At 41.8% G+C, this 8,973-nt stretch overlaps 1 pseudogene across 1 annotated transcript; it reads left to right on the forward strand.

The window, feature by feature from the left end:
* The first annotated feature begins 7,515 nt into the window (after positions 1-7,515).
* On the forward strand, positions 7,516-7,922 carry LOC308436600 (small ribosomal subunit protein uS13-like; annotated as a pseudogene). The gene has a single exon. The product of its transcript is annotated as a small ribosomal subunit protein uS13-like (transcript).
* The last annotated feature ends 1,051 nt before the right edge of the window (positions 7,923-8,973 follow it).

Here is an 8,973-nt window from a genome sequence, read left to right on the forward strand (position 1 = left end):
ACACCTTAGTGTCTGTGAAATTTTCAAATATTAAGGATGATATTTAGCAAGACCATGGAGATTAAGAGGTTAATCCTAAACTGCTCTAACACTAGAGAAATGGCAGTACATGCAGCTATATAATGTCTAGGCAGGTTCTTTACTCTCAGCTAAAGTTCACCATTTGATTTACAGATAGTAGTCAAATATGATCTTATAGTAATTCATGAATATTGTCATCCTTGCAAATTATTAATTATTCAAGAAAATAAGGCATGACCAGAAAGAAAAGAATTCTCTTCCATTTTCTTGCTAATACAGGGCCTCTATGTACTCTAGGCTGTCCTGGAATTTAGAATGTTCCTAGGGAACTGTGGAACTCACAATCTATCACCCTAGCCTCCTGGAGGCTGGGAATATATATATATATATATATATATATATATATATATATATTTCAACTAAAAATTTAATTAATTTTCTTTTAAAAAATTATTATTTAAATTTTGTCTCATAAAATATATTTTAATCACATTCTTTTCCATCCTCCACTCCTTCCAGATTTTTCCTTTCTCTCTACCCACCCAACTTCAGGTTCTTTATTTCTTTCTGTCTCTCTCCAAAAAGCAAAACAACAAAAACAAAACAAAAAAAGAAGGAAATTAAAGCACCCACCCCCCCAAACCAAGAAGATAAAAATAAAACAAAAAGCATTAAAAAATAAACATGGAGTCAGTTTTGTGTTGGGTAGCTACTCCTGGGCATAGGACCTGCCCTGTAGTGTGGTTGGAATATAGCCACTGTCACTCCACTAGAGAAAATGTCGTTTTCTTTCCCAGCAAGTATCAGTTGCAAATAGTGTTTCGATAAGGGTGGGACTATGTGTCCACTTCCCCTTCTCTGCATTGGGATTTTTGTCTGTTTTGAATTTTGTTCAGGTCTTGCATTTCCTGGCATTGCCGCTGTGCGTTCATGTGTGTATCAGCCTTGTTGTGTGTGGAAGATGCCATTCCTTGGAGTCAGGCACTATCACTGGCTCTGAGAATCTCTCTGCTTCCCCTCCTACATAGGTTCTTGAGCCCCGAGAGAAGGGACTTGTTAAATACATTTCGTTTAGAACTGATGACTCCCGAAGCTCTCGATTTCTGCACATTGTCCATCCGTGGGTCTCTGTCTTAATTACGATTCACTGGAAGATGAAACCTCTCGATGAGTATCAGGTGATCCGTTGATCTATGGTATAGCTTTGGTATAGCAATCTACTACACTAGGTCATTCAGTCCGTTTATTGCTCTGTCTATTGCAGAAGGCTCCTTTAGGTTTACTGCATAGTTTTCCCCCTATGACCTATGACCTAGCTAGTTTTAGGGTTTGGACCACATTAGCATTGTGCAGTGTGAATCCTGTTTCAGGAAGTGGGTCTTAAATCCAACCAAAAAGTGGTTTGTTACTTCCTTAATATTTGTACCATTAGCACATCCTTATATCTTGTAGAAAGGCCACTGCTGCAAGTCAGAGAGTTTACAGTTAAGTGGACTATAAATTGAGGACTCATTTTCCCCTCTGGTATTATGCTAAGTACCTTCTAGCACCATGAAAACTAGTCGGCAGGGGTGAAGCTTTTAGCCAGATACAGCTCAGCTTCTCTATGCTTGATGACATAAGTAAGTGTATCTTCAGCAACAGGGCATTACTGCCAGATTATGAAGAGTAATGTAACCTTGGCAATAGTGAAATTTTAGTTTTTAATAATTAGGAAAAAAAGAAATAATAAAGACCCCAATACAACATATGAATTTAGAAAAAAATCAAGTCTTTCAGAAAAAACAAATTCTATGTATATATTTTTTAATCCCTTAAAAAATAATTTAGTTGTAATGCTGTGTAGAACCATCCCTAGTTGTCTTTTAGACAACTGACTACTGTCCCAAGTTGAGAGTTGAACATAGGAGTACCTTAGGGTGTTTTAAGCAGAAAGAAGTATAATACTTCAAAGTTCCTGGAAGGGCTTGCAGGCCACCCTTGACAGGACCGAAAGCTCAACCAGCTTGTTCCAACACCAGCTCCAGCACCCTGCCCCCTCCCCTCAGCAGCTCCATGTGCTAAACCAAAAGCAAAGAAATGCCAAAGTGAGGCATCATCTTTACAGACACTACAGGCCAAAGGAGAGATGGTTAGAGATGGTCGCGTGTCACTTTCTTCGGAACACAGCTGTGATGTGGTTGACCTGGAGGCTGACAAAGGTACCTTGTGTTCTAGGTCAAGAAAGCGGCAGCGCTGAGTGGCTTTCTTCCCTTTCGAATCTTATTATCAAGAGACACCAATGTACTGCCAGGACAGGGCGTAAGTGTAGGAATGATGGAAACAACTTGAAAGATAGAGACAAAACAAAAATAGTTGCTGCCCCACCAGAGAAACGATTAAATATTTAGCTGTTGTGTGTCTTTTATGCCCCAGGAGCTTCCAAACTCCAATTTTTGTAGCTCTCAGAGTAGAAGTGCAAGAAAGGTCTAGGAGAGGAACACCCTGACTTTGACTTGTTAAGTACTTTTCGGATTGTTCTAGAAGAGACATCTTTTCATGTGTGCAGCCTCGCATAAACTGAAACTGAAAACTGGCTCTGAGATGACAAAGCTTATAAAGTTCTGCCTGCTCTGCCTTTAGTGGTACTGGTGACATCTTTATATCTGTTGTCTTTCAATATTTTAATAACAAGCTGTATAGACTCACGTTTCTTCACCACACCACCCTCGTGAACTCGGACCCTGCAGACTTAGTTTTCCATCTCTATGGTCAAAGGCAGACAGATATTTTTTGGTTAGAAGATGTTATTTGGAAGCCATTTTTGTAAGACTCAGGTGGGAGCAAGCAGGGACAGAGAGAAGCCTTCGCCTGTCCCTGGGAGCTCAGCACACCTTCTCACTGGAATCATGTACTTTCACTACGGCAGGGGGTGTTTGCTTCTGGGTCACAGTTCTGTATTGACACTTTTTTTCTTCCTCTTCTTTCTGAATGACTCAGAAGTTGGTCTGTTACTTTGGGGTAATTAATGCCAGTAACAAATCATGTGGCTCAGTGCTCTAGGCTGGGAAGGGTGGACGTGACAGTTGGCACTCTCTTGAGGAAGTTATCGTCTGAAGGCTGGAACTCCTAAACCTGGTGACTCAGCCACCTCGGTTTCAGATACCTGTGAGTTATGTGCCCATAAACCTTTAGCATTTCCTGGAGCGGTAAGAAAGTTAATGACGAAGATTTTGGTGTCTGTAGTCTCTCGGCTACGATCATCAGCTATGGTGATGATCAATTCTGAGGCTGGACGGACTATTACTAATTGTTCACAACTCTTGGAACAAAACTGTGAGAGTGTGCTGATGAGGTTTCCCCCTTTTATTCAAAGGAGAGTTTGCCTTATAATGGGCCAATACCCATTTAAAAAGTCAGTTCTAACAGCATGTGCTCTTCTGACTCCAGTGACACGGGAGAGGATTCCAGGAGCATTCACAGAACAAGAAGAAATCAAAAAAAGCCAAAAACAAAATTTTAGCAAGTGTCACCAACCCTTGACTCAGAGTAAGATATGCATGTTTTAGAAAGTAAGACACACAACAGAAACTTAGAAGACAAAAATATAAACCGGCTTTGGACATGAACTAGCATAGTCAGGCACCTGGCTCTCCAAGGACGGACGGAACCGGTTCAGATAGTCCAGAAGTGTTGTTTAAGGGGCAAAGGATCTGAAGGTTTTGACAGATAAGGAGGGGAGGGTCACTTTAAAAGTGCTTCTCTTGGATTACAATAGTTATCATTAACTGGCTAACTTTTCCTTCTAAAATTCTCCTGATTCACTAAGCCCCACCCTGGCCCTCATTTACATTTTATTGTTCTGTATTTACGAGAAAGACCCATCTGTGACACCACAACTGTTCTTGGATGTTCAACAGCATCACACAGGCCAGAGACCTGTTATCCTTCCTTTGTAAGTTTATTTTTATTTTACGCATGTAGACATTTTCCTTACATGTATGTGAGTGTACCGTATGCAGGGATTGGCCGAAGAAGCCAGAAGAAAGCGTTAGAACTGTAGTTACAGACAATTGTTAGCAGCCCTGTCTTTGCTGGGAATGAAACCCATGTCCTCTGGGTGAGCAGCCAGTGCTCTAACCACTGAGCGATGTCTCCATCTCCTGATCACCCTTCTTTGTGTTTATTTTCCTGCATGATACTGAATATGGCATTAGGTCTATAGCTGGCGCTTTTCTGACAAATCAGTGCTGAATGAATGCACGCTAGAGTGAATGAATTATACACAGACTCTTGGATATAAATATTGCTAACCGTGTAAAAAAGCAGAGGATGCCCAGCTGAACTTTCGGGCATGCATTCCATGTAGTCATCAGTGTTGTGACAGATGTCTTACTAACACCATCACTTAATGTTCGAAACTGAAACCTCCAGAAATGAAGTAATGCTCGGTTCAAAGGCAGAGCCATGCATTTCTAAATACTTTGCCTTGCTCGCTTTTCTAAGCTACTGAACTTTGTTCTGCCTCAGGTAATAGGAAACTAGGTTAACTTCTCTTGGGCAAGAAGAGGAGGGCGGCTCTGTTGGAAAACGGGGGAAGCTCTGCAGAAACTGACGTTGTTCTGAGAGTATCGAAATTGGAACGGAGTGAGGTAAGTTTTTTAGACCAGACCCATCCGTGTGGTGGGGGACGGGGGAGACAGTCATGATGTAACTCCACTCTAAAATCTCCCTCCACAGCTCCGACTTCAAAATCTCTCTCTCAACTGGTTTTAATGTTACCACAGTGCTGGAAAAAATCAAAGCAAACCCTTCGCATGATTTTAGAATCCCTAACGGGACCCAGACTGGCCTGGGTGCTGAGTGGCCCACCTGCTACGGGCAGGAGAAATGCAGAAGACAGTTCTGTTCCCAGACTGTGTGTCTGTTTCCATGCCTTCGTCCCTCCCAACAGCTTGGCTTCTGGGAGGTGTGGTGTTAACAGATGACAGGGTGGTTTCTAATACTTCTGTAAGAACAATCTCAAAGATGAGATTTTGTTTCTCCTGTTCTAATCGCTTTTTCCTCTCAAAGAAATCGGAACCATTACTAACTCCTTTGCCAGCCTTTCCCAGGCTTTCCTTTCTACTTTACGTTGTTGGGAATGAAACTCGGCTTCCTATGCGTGCCACCCAAGGGCTCTACCGCTGATTCATGGTTCCAGTTCCTTCCCAGGCACTTTAAGGCAGGACAACACTTGGTCTCCCATTTCTTTTTAATCTTTCTCCGGTTAGGTTTGCCTTGTTTAAATACAAGTTTATTCAGTTTCCCAGCATGCAGCACACATGGAAGCAAAGCCAGTAATTATTTACTTCTCTGTTCATCTCTGAGGGGGTATAGAGAGGAGCACAGTACCCCATCTTCCCTCCCTGCAGAGTGCCTTCTGTCAGGTACTGAAGACCTTCCCCAAGACGGAATTTGAACACAGCTAGGGAGTAGCAGGGCCATGCACAGGAAGGCAAGAGGCTGGTGCTGAAGATCTGGTCCTTCCGGTGGTTACTTGGGCAACCTTTAGAAAGGTATTTAGCCTCCATCTTTTTCCAATGATAAAATTACTTTCCCTCTCCAACCTCCAAATTGCTATAATAAATACAAGAGTGCTTTATAAATGATAAATCCATATAAACATGTAGAGTGAATGCCTCGTTGCACTTCTATATTTACTACATTGGTTGGTAGACAGAACTTTGTTATCTAACAAGAGAAAATAGCCAAAGGCACTGTGTCTAAAGCCTTGTGTGGCCTTTACGGCACTGAGATTGAATATGTATAAGGAGACTGAAATGAAGTAAAATAAATGTATTTTTAAAACATGTAAGTTTCTTTAGGACAGCATCGATTTTTCTGACCATCGATTGTGAGGAAGGGAATTCCTATTGGGAAGACTGTTGCTTAGACCATTGGATAAGAAAGAAAACATGTTTGGAATATAATTGTAAAGTTTACAAGTAGTTATTAAAAGCCCATGCCCCCCCATAGGAATGAACTGAATTAATTTGTCTTTATTTTTCCAGTCAGATCTGATTTGTCTTTATTTCTACAACCATGGAAAAAGCAAAATCAACTCATAAGTTTGGGAAGTGATTATTTCCCAAAAATCGCCATTTACAAGTTACAGCACTTCTCTCAAGTAAGACAATTTTCCCTCTCTTCTTCTCTTCCTCCTTTATTATTATTTTTAACTCTGAAGGACCCCCCAGAAAAGCAACCCCCACTCCCTGTTCCACAGATGTCAGTGGGTCGATGTTAAGGGAAAACTATTTCCTCTGGGAGAACATTTATGCTACCAAACAACAGGAGCTTTTCAAATCCCAAAGCCCCAGGAGGAGCCAGCCACAGCTCTGCAAGGCCCCTAGGTGATACCGATGAGCCTCTGGGAGCCAGTCACTCCTGACCAGTTCACTTCACAGACAATGAAAGGGCTCTGGGAACTTTAGGGCTAGGTGATTGGAAAGGTAGAAGTGTTGAATTATCAAAAAACAAAAACAAAAACAAAAACAAAACAACCAAAAGAAGATAAACAAAAAAATGAAACAGGAAATACAACACACAAAAGACAAACCAAACTTACAGAGGTGTGGGCAACTGTTGGGTTCTCAACCTGTGGGTCTCGACCCCCTTTGAGATTGAATGACTCTTTCCCACGGATCACCTAAGACCACCCGAAAACACAGATATTTAGTTACAGTTCACAGGAGTAGGGAAATTACAGCTATGAAATAGCAACAAAAAGTTTTGTTATCACAACATGGGGAACTGTACTAAAGGGTCATGGCGTTAGGATGGTTGAGGAACATTGTACTACACTGGCCTGTTTTTATAGCCTCTTTGATAAGAAATCATTATATATATAGAGAGAGAGACAGCTCAGCGAGCCGAGCACTGGACCTGCTTCGGGTGAGTCTCACACTGAGGATTCCTCTGGCAGCCAAGCCAAGTCACGCTGGACACAGGACGGTCACTCCAGAAAACTGAGTTCTAAGTGTGGCCCTGGTAGGCGTCCACAGCTGTGTGCCAACATGACACTGTTTGCCACACCATCTCCTGAAGCTGTCAAAAAGTCGTTTGCTTCTTTTTTCCTCTTTGAATAACCTTGAACCATCTTTTTCTTTTTTAAAATAATTGAAAATAGATTTTCTTATACAATATATCCTAAGTATGGTTTTCCCTTCCCCAACTCTTCCCAGATCCTCCTGACCTCCCTGCCCACCCAAATTCATTCATTCATCCATTCGTTCATTCTTTCTTCCTTTTCTTTCTTTCTCTCTTTCTTTCCTCCTTTCTTTTTTCTTTCTTACTCTCATCAGAAAACATTAGACATTAAGAAAATAATAAAAATTAAGACATGACAAAATAAAAACAACCAAACCAGAATAGGTCAAAATAAACAAATAGGGGGGGGAAAGGAGCCAAAAACAAAAGCACAAGAAGCTCTCTTCCACAGGAGGCTGAGACACTGTGACTTGCACCGTCGCCATGTCTCTAGTGACCCCTGAGAAGTTCAGCGAACACTAACATTGATGGGCAGCAGAATTAGCCTTTGCCATCACTGCCAGTAAGGGTATGGGGCAGAGCTATGCGCATGTGGTGCTGAGGAAAGCAGACACTGACCTCACCGAGAGGGCTGGAGAACTCACGGAGGATGAGATGGAGCGTGGGATCACCATCATGCAGAACCCAGACAGTACAAGATCCCAGACTGGTTCCTAAACAGAAAGAAGGATGGAAATACAGCCAGCTTCTGGCCAACGGTCTAGACAACAGGCTGCATGAGGACCTGGAGTGGCTGAGGACAATTTGAGCCCACAGAGGGTTGCGCCACTTCTGAGCCCAAGACCACTGGCCGCAGGAGCCGTACTGTGGGTGTATCCAAGAAGAAATGAGTCTCTGGGCCTTTGCTGTTAATAAATACTTTATAGGCCTATGGGGGGAAAAGGAAAAGAAAAAGCACAAGAATTATATGGGTGCAGACACACAAATCTGTACACATAGAAATCCCATAAAAACACAAAATAGAAGCCAATAGGCTTGTAAGTTCAAAAGGAAAAACAAAACAAAAAAAACCAACCAACCAACCAACCAACCAAACAAACAAAAAAAAAAAAAAAAAAAAAAAAAAACAGACAAAATAACTGAACCAAACCAAACCAAAAAACCACATGGAGGATATTAAGATACTAAAACCATTCCTACCTCCGGCCAATGCAATCTTCAAAATCTACAAAAAAGCCTTCAAAATCTCATGCCAACAGGAAATAATGTCTGTCAAACTCCGGCCTTCAATGCATTGACGTCACCGAGACACCTTGTGTGGGATGATGTCAGCATCGCTCTTATAGACCTTTCCCGTGTCTGCCCTTAATGCTCCTGTCTGCAGTGGTGAAATGTTTCACAGCCACACACCACTGACACTGACTACGTGCTTTCTCTTCCTGGGAAACTTACAATTTTTCCAACTGATGGATGGATACTTGCGTAGCGTGATCCAGAATACCGGAGAATTAATAGGTGAAGCGGCTAGCTGCTTTTCACTAATGTAGGTCAGTAAAATAATAAACCTCTGGGACCAGAGTTCTTGTTACATCATCTTCAAATTGCCAGCGTGCTAATCGAAACTTTGAGCTAGAATAAAGAGCAGCCAAGGTGCAGATGACTTGTTCCCATTAAGGCACTCGCTGGCTGTGGACCTGCTCCACAATTTCTCAGTCCCTAAGCAGGGTCTGTGTTAGATGTGTATTATATTAGATGTGTTTTATACTGTTCTCAGTAGTCGGAACAATGTTTCCAACCAATAGCCCTTTTATTTGCGGGGAGCAGGCTTTCCTTTTTCTCTGATGTCACTTCTATTTAGCATTCCTTTCTCAAGAAACAAAGTATGTTCTGTGTTTCTTGACTGTTCCAAGCAGACCTCATATTGTATCACTGCTACCAAAA

Source organism: Micromys minutus (genome assembly GCF_963924665.1).
Source record: "Micromys minutus genome assembly, chromosome: 25".
NCBI lineage: Eukaryota > Metazoa > Chordata > Mammalia > Rodentia > Muridae > Micromys > Micromys minutus.